Here is a 12,958-nt window from a genome sequence, read left to right as displayed (position 1 = left end):
AAAGAAATGGATGAATATCTAAAATCATGGGAACCACCAAAGTTAAACCAAGGAGATCAACAGTTTAAACAGATTCATAACATATAAGGAAATCAAAACAGTAATACAAAGCCTCCCAACTAAAAAAAGCCCAGGCCCAGATGGATTTACAGCAGAATTCCGCCAGACATTTAAAGAAAACCTCCAACCAACACCACTTAAATTATTCAAAACGAATGAAACAGAGGGAGATCCCTTCTATGAAGCCAGAATAACTCTAATACCAAAAGTGGTTAAAGATACAACCAAAAAAGAAAACTATAGACCCATATCCTTAATGAACATAGATGTAAAAATTCTGAAGAAAATACTTGCAAACCCCATATAGGTAGGTGTACATCAAAAAGATCATTCACCATGATCAGGTACTCTTTATTCCAGAGATGCAGGGATGGTTCAATATACACAAGCCAATAAACATCATTAATTATATAAATGGACTCAAAGACAAAAATCACATGGTCATCTCAATAGATGCAGAAAAGGCTTTTTACAAAATTCAGCATGGATTTATATTCAAAGTCCTAGAGGGAATCACACTGGAGGGAACATACATCAACATAATTAAAGCCATATACAACACACCCACAGCCAACATCATTTTAAAACATGGAAAACAGTGGGGAGAAGTCTGAAAACACTAAAAATGAACCTACCATATAACCCAGTTATATCACTCCTTGGCATAGATCCAAAGGACTCATCTTATTGTAGAGACACTTGTACAACCATGTTTGGTGCTGCTCTTTTCACAATAGCTAAGAGATGGAAGCAACCTAATTGCCTCTCAACTGATGAGTGGTTAACAAAAAATGTGGTATATTTACACAATGGAGTTCTATTCAGTAATAAAGAAAGATGAAATAATGAAATTTGCAGGTAAATGAATGGATCTAGAAACTGTTATACTAAGTACAGTAACACAAACTCAGAAAAACAAATGACGTATGCTCCCTCATATGTGGATCCTAGCACCAAATCCTTTTAAGTTCCATGTCCTTTTAATAAGATGATCCTGTACAGCAGTCTCTTCTGCATGAAATAACTACCATCATCATGACTTCAGCTGTGCCTGATCACTAAACATCATCACAATTGGGCTTGTTGACTGCTGTGCCCATTTACTAAAGGAAGGACAAGCAGGGTCATTGAACCCTTACCAGTGTATCCAGCCACTCTTCCCAGCCAAATGTATGTAATTTGGCCCTAATCACATAGTCTCCTGGATTGCAGGAGGGCTAAAATATACAATCGGGGGAGGCTAGGAAGAGAAGGCTTGATCTAAGCTGGGGAAAGGCTTTCCAGTGTGCATACCCTCAGCTCATAAGTACAACTCAGCAACCCCTCAGTTATCTTGGTAAGTAAGCTCAGTAAATTCAATGGTCCCCAGCAAAACTTTAATCAAACATTGGCTTGACAGTAGAACCTTAAGAGGGAATAAGCATTGCTTAGCATACCCAGGAAAAGAATTCTCACAACAGATGGAAATTTTATTTGTTAATGCTATTATGTCTCATAATTATTTTTACAAAAGAAAATGAGAATGTAAAAGATGTTAAAAAGGATATGGGAATGGAGATATTTTCCAAAATAGACAGAAAAAATGAGAAAGCCTAAGCAAGTGATGAAGGTCCATGTAGGTTTGTTATGCTATATAAAGAATGATACAAAAATAATATACACACAGTCTTATAATTTATAAGGTCATAGTTTAGTGAAATAGTTTAAGGAACAAAATATATATCTAGTCAAAGTTTATCTGAGAACATTTGTGTTTTTACCCAAGCCTTATCTACATACCACGAGATAAGGGAAATACCAGCCTGGTGGAACTAACCTTATTGGATGTTTAACAGCCATAGTTTGAGGCCTATACTAATGTGGTCAGAGGGACTTAAAGGACAGATTTTGCCCTTGCTCTCCAAGGTCAGCTAAGTTCCAGAAGACTATGGAACATCTCTCAAAGTGCCCTGTAGCTGTGCTGATTCACCTGTCCTCTTGTTCAGGGATGACATGGAGACCCCAAGAGATGGACTTGAGCCAGTGTTCAGTCTACAAAGTGAAAGGTAAACTCAGAGAAAACATCTCATTCATGCTTCCAAGTGAAGCCAGACATGTCGAGCAGGACCTTTGACTTATCTTCACATATATGGAACTGGTAAAAGAAAGGAGCCAGGAGCTCCTCCCAAGCCCATGACCCCTGAAGCTTAAGGTCCTCAAACGACCTTAAGTGTAAAAATAAATTGATTTATTTGGGCCAACTCTATGGTCTTAAACACCCAAAAGGAAAGTAAAACCAAAGAGTAAAGTCAACAGAATATTTCATTAAGAGTTCAAGGATTTACACTTCCCAGATGTTCAGTTTAAGTCTATATAAAAAGTTGTTTAGACAATTATTTCTCATTGACAATTTTGTTCCTAACCAGAAAGTGCTGCTCAGATGTAAGACTTCAGATCTTGGTCTGCAATACTGGAGTGCCCACTTGTGATTTGTTTTCTCCCCCTATTTAGAAGCCTTTGAGAGAGAACTGACACTGATTCTAACCACTTCAATAGCTATCAAAGTGCCTGAAATCTATCACTCTCTAGTCAAGCCTTACAGACAAAAGAAAAATGAGGAGAAATCCAATAGAGGGATGATTCTGGAAACTCTCATCAAGAAATCCCAATGGAGTTTCACATGAACATTTGATATTTGCCCTGTTCTGACTTTTTTTCTAGTTCCCTGTCTGGAACTTGTAATGCTAATTACTCTTGCCTTTACTTCTCCTTCACATCTCCTATTCATGATTCAAGGTCTTTCTTCTCCCCTTAGAGACAAGAGTTATTCAACTTGGGAGTCTTTTAGATACACCCACAGAAGGGGACTCCAATTCCCTCACCCTGCATCCCTGTTCAGCATGGAAGAAAGCAGAGCAGTTTGCGTCCCGATTCCCTATCCACAAGCTGGGTAACCTCTTCAGAGGATGGTGTGATAAAAGTAAGAGGTAGGAATTGGCTGGTCAGTTAGGGTAAAAAGATCCCCAAGAAAAGTAGCCAGTTTCTTGTCTAAAACTCAGAATGTCCTTGGGCCTCTTACCAACATACTCTGTGTTCCAAAGGCCAAAAATTGTCAAAAATATCTAATCCTTAAAAGATTTTAGGGTTACCTCTTCGGGAGGTGGGGAATGTTAGTGTAGCCAAAAGTCCCATAAAAATTAAATAAATAAAAGAAAAAAAGAGAAATATTGAGAAAAACTCAGCTAAAATGGGGATGAAACTGAGAAACTCAATAAATCAATTGAGAATGACAAAAAATGTTCACCAGTAGAATGAATGAAATTGAAAAAAATATCAAGACTAGATGACAAGGTGGTAGAATTGCAGCCTTCAAGCAAAGAATATGAAAAATTAACAAAAAACCAAGAATGAATTACTTAGGAAATGTGTGACACCATGAAAATACCAAATGTATGCATCATAGGCTTAGAGGAAGAATCTCACGTTAATGGCATGGACCACATCTGCAAATGCATAATAGACAAAAACTTCCCTAAATAATGAATGACATACAGATAAAAGAACAAAGAGCACCAAATAGACAGGATCGGAACAGAAACATCCATGACACATTATAGTAAAAACACTTTCTAAATCAGACATCAGTTGCTCCGGAATTAAGTTCAACAATTGACAAATGTGACCTCAATAAACTAAAAAGCCTTCTGTATAACAAAAGAAACAACCAATTGTGTGAAGAAGAAGAAGAAGCCCACAGAGTGGCAGAAAATCTTCAACAACTCTAAATCTGAAGGGAATTAATACTCAGACAACACAAAAAACTCAATAATCAAAGAATCAAGAAAACAAATGACCCAATTAAAAACAATATGCTGTAGATCTGAACTGAGAACTCTCAAAAGAAAAAAGAAAAAATGGCCAAGAAACACCTTAAAAAGTGGCACTAGCACCAAATCCTTTTAAATTCCAGATCCTTTTATTACAATGATGCTGTACAGCAGTCCCTTCTGCAGAAAATAACCCCCATCATCACAGCTTCAGCTGAGCCTGATCACTAAACATTGTCACAATTGGGCTTGTTGACAGTTGTGCCCATTCATTAAAGGAGAGCCAAGCAGGGTCACTGGACCCTCACTGCATTATCCAGACACTCTCCCCAGCCAACTGTATGTAATTTGACCCTAATCACACATGGTCTCCTGGATTTGGGGAGGGCTAAAGTATACAGTCTGGGGAAGGCTAGGAAGAGAAGGCATGATCCATGCTGGGTAAAGGCTTTCCAGTGTACATACCCTCACATCATACATATACCTCAGCAACCCCTCAGTTATCTCAGCAAGTAAGCTCAATAAATTCATTGGTTCCCCAGTAAAACTTTAATGAAACATTGGCTTGGCACTAGAACCTTAAAAGTGAATAAGCATTGATTAGCGTTGACCAAGTTCCAGAGGACTATGGAACATCTCTCAAAATGTCCTATAAATATGGTGATTCACCTGTCCTCTTGTTCAGGGAGGACATGGAGACCACACAAGATAGACTTGAACAAGTGTCCAGTCTACAAAGAGGAGGGTCAACTTAGAGGAAACATCTCATTCATGCTTCCAAGTGAATCCAGACATGGTCGAAAAGGACCTTTGACTTATCTTCACATAGATGGAACTGGTAAAAGAAAAGAGCCAGGAGCTCCTCCCAAACCCATGTGACCCCTGAAGAACAGATCCTCAAATGACCTTAAGTGTTAAAATAAATTGATTTATTTGGGCCAAGTCTATGGTCTTAAACACCCAAAAGGAAAGTATAACGAAAGAGTAAAGTCATCAGTATACTTCTTGAAGAGTTCAAGGGATTACACTTCCCAGACATTAGGCTTAAGTCTATATAAAAAGTTATTTAGACAATTCTTTCTCATTGATGATTTTGTTCCTAACCAGAAATAGCTGCTCAGATGTAACTTCAAATCTTGGCATCCAATACTGTAGTGCCCACCTGTAGCTAAGGGAGAGAACCAGCTCTTGTTCTAAAAAGATGGATAAATTTGTTTTCTCCCCCTATGAGGAAGCCTTTGAGAGGGAACTGACACTAACTCTAACTACTCCAACAGCTATCAAAATATCTGAAATCAAATCCTGAATCCACCACTCTAGAGTCCAGCCTCGGAAGACAAAAAGAAAATTGAGGAAGAACCCAAGAGAGAACCCAATAGATGCTTTTGGAAGCCCTTGTCAAGAAATTCCAATGGACTCTCATATAAACATTTGAAATTTCCCTGTTCTGACTTTTTCCTAGTTCCCTGTCTAGAACTTGTAATGCTAAATACTTTTGCCTTTACTTCTCCTTCACATCTCCTATTAACCAGTCAAGGACTTTCTTTTCCCCTTAGAAATAAGAGTTTTGCAATTTGGGAGTCTTTTAGATAGACCCACTGAAGGGATACTCCAATTGCCTCACCCTGTGTCCCTGTTCAGCATGGAAAAAGCCAGAGCAGTCTGCATCCCTATTCCCTATTGGCAATTTGGATAACCCTTTCAGAGGATGATATGATAAAAATAGGAAGTAGGAATTGGCTAGGCAGTTAGGGTAAAAAGACCCCAAAGAAAAATAGCCAGTTTCTTGGTTAAAAGTCAAAATGTCCTTGGGACTGTTAGTAACATACTCTGTTCCAAAGGCCAAAAATGTCTAAAGTATTTGGGACCTTGTATCTAACCCTTAAAAGATTTCAGGGCTACCTCTTCAGAGGAGGGAATGCTAGAGTACCCAAAAGCCCCATAAAAATGAATAAATGAAAGAAGAAAAAAAAAGAAAAGAAAAAGAAAAAAGTGATGGGGAAATATGGGAGGTGTTGGAAGGGAGGGAGTGGGCATGGATTTGATCAAAACACCTTATATGCATGTATGAAATTCTCAATATAGTTTTGTAAAAGTTAAAAAAAAAGTGCTCAACATCATTAGTAATTAGGAAAATACAAATTACTACTACTTTAAGATTTCATCTTACCCTAGTCAGAAAGGTCAAAATCAAGAGAACAAATTACAGTAGGAATATGTGGAAAGGGAACCCTCATTCAATGCTGGCGGGACTGCAAGCTGATACAACCACTATGGAAAACAGTGTGTAGAACATGTTAAAACAAAAAAACTAAAAATCACTCTAGGATATAATCCAGTTACATTACCCCTTGCATATACCCGAAGAACCCATCCTGCTATAGAGATACTTTCAGTCATGTTTGGTGCTGCTCTTTTCACAATAGCTAAGAAATGGAACAAACCTAAATGTTCCTCAATGGATAGTGAAAATATGATATATTTACACAATGGAGTTCTACTCAGCAGTAAAAACCATGAAATTTGCAGGTAAATGGATGAAACTAAAGCTGTTTCTGAGTGAAGTAACCAAGGACTCAGAGAAACAAGCAGTGCATGTGCTCTCTCATTTGGGATCTTAACTGCAAATCTTCAGGTGTGAGTATATATTCTGCTGTAACCTGTAAGCCTCCTCCTAGAAGACTAGACCTCATGGTGTCAGAGGATACCATGTAAGCTGTCAAGGGAGAAAACCAGCCAGTGGCCTTACCCAGCTGTAAAGCCTAATAAATACAACAACAACTGGCCCAGCATGCTGTCTCTTATGGTGCAGTAATGTCACTAACTCTTATCATGGAAGTAATCAACAACAGTCTAATTGAACCTAAGGCCCACTGAATGGGACAGAACTCATGTGTGGTACTGTAAATATAGCTAAATACACATGGCTGGAAAGACCATAGATCCTGGAGGAAAAGATATTTTTGTCACATCCCTAGACCAGTATAGTTTCTTACAGTTCTCTAAATATGTATCCCTATATTTATAGACAAATGTACCTCTCACCACTCATCAAAGAACCTTCTTTTTGCAGCATTTAGAGATTGTTACAGAGTTCTAAAACTGGTAAAATGCAGGAAACAAGTGTCTGTGAGATGCCCGTTGCAAAGTGACATATTTCAGTGCTACCTCTACACTGAAGGCTCAGGAAGCACCCCAAAACACGGGGAAGAAGTACTATTAATGTATCTCTCAATTCTCAGTAGTGAAGCTTCCTCATACCACAGAAGGAGGCCGCAACTGACCAAAGTGCAGAGAATAAGAGACCACAGAGTGCTTTTCCCCGGGTAGGGTATTTACAACAAACTTCTTCCACCCGGGGCTCAGGGACAACTGTGGAAGAGGGATTGAAAGGCTGTAAGAGTCAAGAGCTGTGGATGGTCACAAGGAAACAGTTTTCCAGGTGGCTGGACCTTGCTTATATGAACTTACAGCAATGGAAACAGCATGTACAAGACCCATGCAATATGAAACCAGAAAAAAACCCACTATAGAAGTGTGAAATTGGTAGGAAATCCCAACCTTAGCTGAGAAGCTATTTGAAATAGATTAATACTGGTGGAGGGAGAGTTAGTTTTCTTTTAGGAAGTCATTCTAGATAGATTGACTAGGCTCCTATGTATGGACTCACACCAAGGGACATCTGGGGACACAAGTGCATGTGGCACTATAAGTCTTAACATATATGACATAATGCATGAAATCCAGAGGGGGACTATGGGGAAAATTACAGATCGGGGAGGAGGTCTGAATATACTCAAGATGCAGTGTATAAATTTTTAAAAATCATCAATAAAATTTTTCCCCAAAAAAGAATCTTTAAATATAATACACATTTTTGCTGTTCTTTTTAATATGATCCTACATTTAAAACTACCAGCAACAGCAACAACAGTAACAAAAATCCAGGAAGTCAGAGATCAGTACTTTGAGAATCAGAATAATTTAAGCCAGGGGAGGGAGTGCTGAATTAGAATTAGCAACATAGCTCCTCATTTCAGAAAGTGATGTATCAGCTAACCTTACTGTAAAATACTTCCAAATGTCTGTTTCACTCATTAAAGAGATACTTCCAGGGCTTTAAACATCTACTTGGAAACATTCCTTATAATAGTAATAATATATAACTTTAATTTACTAATTTAAGATATGTACTTTCAAGTTTAAGACAATCTAGTATTCCAATATACACTAAATATAGCATAGATGCTTTCATGGTAAAATTTGACAAGGATTAAAAACTGTAAAATAATCTTTATGATGAATACATAGAAATACTGTGACTTCATGCAGCCATAAAATGGAGGTATCTTAGAGCAAACTACAACTTCATTTATTTATTAAACATGAAATTGTCTGGGACTGGAGAGATGGCACGATGGTTAAGAACTGAGGACACGGGTTTAATTCCCAGCACCCACATGGTGACTGACAACCACCTATAACTCTAGTTCACATGGATCCAATGCTTTCTTCTGACCTCCTCCAGGCTTTTCCCGTCATGGGTGCACTTACATACATGCAGGAAATACACTCATACATGAAGTATCATAAATACAATATAAAAAATAAAGTAAAATAAATAAAAAATAAACATGGAATTGTTTTTCCTCTAGAAAAGACTTGATATCTGACTTTTTGTCATTGTTTTATTTCAAGAAGTAACTGAGTCATACCCTCCCAGTACATAAAAAGAGAAATTTATACTGAGTTCAATATTGTATAACTGTATTAAGTCAAATGTGAACCTAAAATTTTTACAGCCACTTTTGAAAGAGATGTATCTTTGCTCTGGAAATTGTTATTGAGTATGTTAAAGCTGTAATTAAATGCTTCTTCTAAAAAAATAAAGAGAGAGAGAGATCTTATCCATCAACATGGCAGAATCAGGCTGCACAGTAGAACCAGGAGTTTTGCCAACTGCATGTCTCCAATGATTACAGAACAGGAAGCTGTAACATAGATCTGCCCTTTTATGCCAAATTTCGCGCATAAAATTCTGGTAGAAGCAAAGCTAAAACCTTCTGGAAAACTAGTGTTTAACCAACATAAGAGGCAGTACTTCTCAAATGACCAGCATTCGCATGTACATTTATCAAAAGCAGATTAGCTCGTTATGTTCTGGCGCCAACGTTTTCAAACGTTTTCTACTCTTGAATAATTTGAATTAGTCAAAAAACTATGGATCACAGTGGACAGGGATGGCAGAGTATGGAGCCTCTAGTGGGAGAGGAAGGCTGTCTATCTGACGAGTTTGTATTCATGCTCAGATGCCGAGGAGCTCAGAAGGTGGGCGACTGTGACCAGTGATAGTCATGTATATAGAGATTAGAAATGCATGTGAAAACGTCTCAATGTCAATTGCTTTGGAATGAATTCTTCTGTATGAAAAAATAAAAAATAAAAAAATAAAGATTAAAAAAAAAAAAAAAAAAAAAATAAAAAAAAAAAAAAAAACAAAACTATGGATCAGTCAAACTCAGTAACACAGAGAAAGACCTTAATAGGGATGAGGAGGAAGAAATCCTTGCATATGATAGGACACTAAGGTAATAATGTGGACTTTCTACTGAATTGTAAAATCATCCTTCGAACAAAATGTGGTTTTGATCACTCTCTAATCATAAATTCAGCATGATTATTGCCAGTCAGGCATTCACAATAGTGTGGAACTCTGGCAGGCACCTTGAAATCAGAGGAGGGCAGCCTTGGGTACAAAATTACACCCTAAAACTCTGACCTGGAATGTGAGATGGAAGAGAGAAACCTGTCAGCCTCTATAGGATTGTTCTGTGGTTTGGGATCTCAGGAATCTCATCATTCATTTCATCTTTTCTTTGGCAATGGATTGGCCCACTGGGTTTATATAAATTTCATTAGCGGTAGTTTTTTTTTTTGTAACCAAATTAAATAGCCTCTTTTTTCACAATTTTACCAGAAAAGAATAATTTTTTTTCATTACAAAAATAATGTTAGGAAACACTAAGGAGGGAAAGTTTGTCTTTCAAAATGTAAATTAAGATTATTTTAAGACTAGGAGCAAGATGATTCTTTTTCTCCTATATGGTTTTTACCAGCTTCTCCTTTTTTCTTTTTTAAATTTAAATTTTTTACTGTGCTTTTTGAGAATTTCATACAATATATTTTGAGCATACTGACCCCTACCCTATCTACACTTGCTTTTATTCTCCCTTCCCTCTAGTTTTATGCCCTTTATAAATTTATGTAAGGCCTATCCTGTCTAGCATCTGTCCTCAAATGCTCTTGGATATGGGTCCACCCCTTGGAACTTGGTCAACCTACCCCATGTCACACCCTCCAAGCAGCTCTCCGTCTCCCAGCAGGTATCAGTTGCCAATAGCCTCTCAGCTAGGGTTGGGGCTTCTTCCACTTACATCACCCTCTGTGCTTGAGCTAACATAGGTCTTGTCCATGCTGATGCAATTTCTGTGAATCCATATGCCATATTGCCATGGTATCCAGAAAACACAGTTTCCTTACATCCATGTACACTCAGACATGAAAATCCTTCTCTCCTCTCTGCCACAATGATCATAGAGACTTGGAAGCCTAAGGCTTGATATAGGTGTCCCATTCAGGGCTAAGCACTCGGCAATCTCTCACCCTCTAAATATTGACCAGTTGTGGGTCTCTGTTTGAATAGTCATCTGCCGCAAGAAGTTTCTCTGGTAAGAGTTGAGAGATGCATTAATCTATGAGTATAACCATAAGTACTTAGGAGTACTTTTAATGTTATGACCATATGGCAAAATAATAGTAATAGGCTCTCCCTTGTGTCTTATGGCCTTTCTAAGCCAGAGGTTCTTTGGACTGATATCAGTTCCAGGTATGGACTCCATCTTGTGAAGCAGACCTTAAATCCAGTGAGAAACTAGTTGGTTAATCACATAAGAGTCATGCTGTGATTGCACTGTTGCACATATTATATGAAGCCAAAGATTAGACATATTGTGCCAGGCCAAATGTTATTGTAGCTCATAGGATTCACAGCTGGGCAAGGTTAATGTTTGGTTTTCTCTTCCAGCAGCACACATAGTGCTTTCCAGCATTCTGAAATCCTGTCAGTAGAGATGAAGCTTTGTGGTCAGTACCATCTTGATTTCTCGTTGTTGTGCTACTCACATATGTAGTATCTTCAGCAATAGGGTCTTAGCATCAAACTCTGGCTGGTAACCAAGAGCAAGGGCAATATCCAGTATTGTTTAAGAGTCTATGGAACCACTGGTCAACAGTATCAAAAGAGGGAGTCCATTCCTGGCATTGGACATTTTATTTGGTAACCCATGTTGTCTACTGGGGACATTGCCCCCATTACAGGATAGGTTAACTCCTATGATATTTTAACTCTTTTTATATCATATGCACTTTTTAACATATATTTTTTTTTATTTTTTAGAAGAAGCATTTCATTACAGCTTTAACATACTCAGGGAAATTTCCAGAGCAAAATAACATCTCTTTAAATGTGGCTATAAAATTCTGAGATTCACAGTTGAATTATTATAGTTAGACAATATTGAACTCAGTATAAACCTTGTAAAACATAAAATTGAATGGGTTTTTAAGCTTTAAAAAAGATCTCAATTTCATTTTAAAATATACTGTTTCGTATAGAAATACTCATTGTTTTTGCTGATAACACTTAGATGTTGGTGCATGCATCTCTAATCTGTATGTATCTGATTATTACTAGTCATGGTCGGTTGCACTTGGATCCTTAGCACCTGTGTATGGATATAAAGTCATAGGATATATTTCAGTGGTAATGTTTATCATCTCTATTACTTCACATGACATAAATTTTTATGTTTCCTTCTCAATTATAACTCATTCTTTAAATTTGTTGAATTTTTGTGTGTGTGTATATCACACAGAACATCCCAAACAATCTTATTCACCTATACACCCACTTCCCATATGGCACCATAGCATCCCTCCCCCAAGTAGAGCCCTTATACTCTGTTATTCCTGCTACTGTCCACTGTGGTGTTGGCATGCCTTGCCGTTCCCCACTACTTGTCCATCCAGTGAATCTAGTCAGCCTATCTAGAGGTCTTTGTTTTAGGAAGGTCAGCTGTTCCTCATCTAGCAGCAATCAGTTGTCAATATTCTTTTAGATAAGATTGGGGTCTGCTGTTCATTTCCCCAGTTCTATGCTGGGTTACTATCTGGGTGTCACTTGGGCCACCCCAGCCAACAACACAAAAGAAGGTATCTCCTATCTGGTATTGTTTCTTGTTATGTAGCATTTAGCTAAACATACGAACCCTAAAAAAATTATATTGGCCCCTTTAATCTTTGGATATACTGTCCTTTTGGGGTGTTTAAGGCCAAACAGTTGACCCAGATAAACCAATTTATTTTTACTCTTTTAAAATAAATAATTTATTGAGAATTTCATACATGCATATAAGGTGTTTTGATCAAATCCATGCCCACTCCCTCCGCTCCAACTCCTCCCATATCGCCCCATCACTTTTTTTGTGATAACTTCATGTACTCTTTGTTCTTCTTTGATTTATTTTTTTTTCTTATGGGGCTTTTGGCTACTCTAACATTCCTCCCCTCTGAAAAGGTAACCCTAAAGTATTTTAAGGATTAGATGAAAGCTCCCAAATATTTTTGACATTTTTGGCCTTTGGAACAGACTATGTTGCTAAGAGGCCCAAGGACATTGTGAATTTTAGTCAAGAAACTGGCTACTTTTCTTTGGGGTCTTTTTACCCTAACTACCTAGCCAATTCCTACCTCCTATTCTTATCACACCATCCTCTGAAGAGGTTATCCAGCTTGTGGATAGGGAATCGGGATGCAGACCACTCTGGCTTCTTCTATGCTGAACAGGGACGCAGGGCGAGGCAATTGGAGTATCCTTCAGTGAGTCTATCTAAAAGACTCCCAAATTACGTTAACTCTTATTCCTAAGGGGAAAAGAAAGTCCTTCACTGGTGAATAGGAGATGTGAAGGAGAAGTAAAGGCAAGAGTAATTAGCATTACAAGTCCTAGACAGGGACCTAGAAGAAAAGTCAGT

This window comes from Nannospalax galili, unplaced genomic scaffold (genome assembly GCF_000622305.1).
Source record: "Nannospalax galili isolate Female #2095 unplaced genomic scaffold, S.galili_v1.0 scaffold127, whole genome shotgun sequence".
Lineage (NCBI taxonomy): Eukaryota > Metazoa > Chordata > Mammalia > Rodentia > Spalacidae > Nannospalax > Nannospalax galili.
Note: the sequence above shows the minus strand (reverse complement) of the source record.